This window comes from Bison bison, unplaced genomic scaffold (genome assembly GCF_000754665.1).
Source record: "Bison bison bison isolate TAMUID 2011002044 unplaced genomic scaffold, Bison_UMD1.0 scf7180017864485, whole genome shotgun sequence".
Classification (NCBI taxonomy): domain Eukaryota; kingdom Metazoa; phylum Chordata; class Mammalia; order Artiodactyla; family Bovidae; genus Bison; species Bison bison.
In genome coordinates this window covers 6589274-6591569 of record NW_011495045.1, presented here as the reverse complement: position 1 = coordinate 6591569, position 2296 = coordinate 6589274, and the positions used below count along the sequence as shown (strand labels likewise).

Genomic DNA, 2296 nt, shown 5'->3' with positions numbered 1-2296 from the left:
GAAGAAAAGCAGGAGAGACGTATGTGGCCAGCAAAGCCTAAAGTATTTACTGTCTGGATTTTTATAGAAAATATTTGTCAATCCCTGCATTATGAATTCCCAGAAATGTAATTTTTGAGTCCAAGGGTGTGAACATTTTTGAGGCTTTGATTGCATTCTGCCAAACTGCCCTCCAGAAACACTGAGGTAAGTTATGCTTTTCTCAGCAGATGAGCTTGCTCATTTGCCATACATCCTGTCTCAAGGGTCGGTGGCCCGAATTGTTAGCTCTATTCCCTCACTCCCTTGAAGGTGCATTTTCTTCATTTCTACATTTTCACTTCTCTTAAAAATACTTTGGCCATTTGCATTTGACTTTCATGATTTAACTAATTTATATTTTGCCCATTTTTAAAAACAAGATATTTTATTTTTAAGATCTTATTAAATGAGGACGTTACGTTCATCTTTCATTTGCATTTGACTTTCATGATTTAACTAATTTATATTTTGCCCATTTTTAAAAACAAGATATTTTATTTTTAAGATCTTATTAAATGAGGACGTTACGTTCATCTTTCATATATAATGCACATTTTTAAAAGATTTTTTTAATGTAGACCATTTTTAAAGTTTTTATTGAATTTGTTGCAACATTGCTCCTGGGTTTTTTTGGGGGGCCACATCACATGGCATGTGAAGTGTTTGATCAGGGATTGAACCTAAGCCTGCTGCAGTGGAAGCGTGTTGTATTAATCACTGGACTACGGGAAGTGCTGCTTGCTGCTTCTGTTTTACGGTTTGGTTTTTTGGCCACAAGGTATGTGGAATCTTACCTCCTCAACCAGGGATGGAACCCACAGTCCCTACACTGGAAGGGGAGGTCTCAACCACTGGACCACCAGGGAAGTTCCTATATTGTATATTTTGGAGTAATTTTTACTTTTACCGTATGGGTTTCTTTGATGAAAGAAGTTAAAAATTCCATAGTCAGATCTGTCACTTTCCTTTGTAATTTTATCCTTTGTTCCACACTTACTTTGAGATGAAAAGCAATTCACTTATATTTTCTCTTTGCACTTTTAAGATTTTTTTTTTCACTTTTAAGATTTTTTAAAAACTTTAAATCCTGCTCAAATTTAGTGTCTGAGAATTTTTAAAAAGTATGAACAGGTAAAATAATGTGAGTCCCGGAGTCATACTGCTGAGTTCAAACGTGGTCTCACCACTCTGGGCTTCCCAGGTAGGGCTAGTGGTAAAGAACCTGCTTGCCAAGGCAGGAGACATAAGAGACTTGGGTTCAGTCCCTGGGTTGAGAAGATCCCCCGGAAGAGGGCATGGAATCCACTCTGTATTCTTGCCTGGAGAATCCCATGCACAGACAGTTCATAGGGTCCCAAAGAGTTGGACATGACTGAAGCGACTTACCACACATGCATGCTACATAGTTGAATAAATTGGTTAACCTCTCTAAGTCACAGTTTTGTTGTTTATTAAATTGAGATTAACAGTAATCCTAACCATAGGATTGATATAGGAATGAATAGCTATAAAAGACAAAAGCACTTAGCCATTAGCTATTATCATAGCAGCAGAGAATACTCCAGGCAAAATAAATAACATGTATAAAGGCACAAAGGAATGAAACAAATTTATGCATTTAGGAAACTAGATGTGGTGTGGTAAAACGGGGTGTCAAGTGTGAGGGGGCAGGGTTGACAGATTGGAGGGGGAGAGAAGCTTTGCCTAGAAGCTTGCTCTCCATAGGACGACCGGGGTAGCGGGAGCCCGTGAAGGCTTTTAAGCAAGCAACCCACTGAGACGTGCAATGTAGGGTGAGCTCTGTGGTAGCAAAGTGGAAAGTGGAATAGATTCAGTTGCAGATGAACACAGCTTTGTCACAAAAACATCCTGCTCCACCCTTCACTCCCCCAGTTCCTCCTCCCTCGGGGCAAATTCTTTGCTCTCTCTATTCTGGTATTTGCTTCTTTACTTCCAAAGATCATGTTCAAACTATTTCTTGACCTTTGTCCATCAAAGATAGAAATGGGATAATGATAAATAAACAATAACAAAGGAAATGGACCTAACGAGCCCTAAGGGGATGGATCTAAAAAATGAATCTGGAGAGACAAGAAAGAATCAATCAGCTGGACTTGCTAGTGAGTGAAAGCCGGGTAATGGAGTTGGGGTGGGAAGGAGAAGTTGTCTCAGTCAGACATCACAGAAGCAGGCTGGGAGCAAATCTGTCTGGGAGACTAACCTTTCAAGCATCATTTCCTGGACTATGACAAGTTGAGCATTACACCAGACCCAT

At 39.6% G+C, this 2296-nt stretch overlaps 1 protein-coding gene across 3 annotated transcripts in view; it reads left to right on the top strand.

Moving 5' to 3' along the window:
• Positions 1-2296, top strand: part of INPP1 (inositol polyphosphate-1-phosphatase) — a 36745-nt gene that overhangs the window by 6523 nt on the left and 27926 nt on the right. For 2 of the 3 annotated variants that reach the window (XM_010862898.1, XM_010862895.1), the window contains exon 1: positions 558-799. The exons of the other annotated variant lie outside the window; for it this stretch is intronic. The gene's annotated coding sequence lies outside the window, so the exon portion shown is untranslated. Of the gene's footprint in view, positions 1-557; positions 800-2296 lie in introns of those variants that run through there. 3 annotated transcript variants of the gene reach the window in all.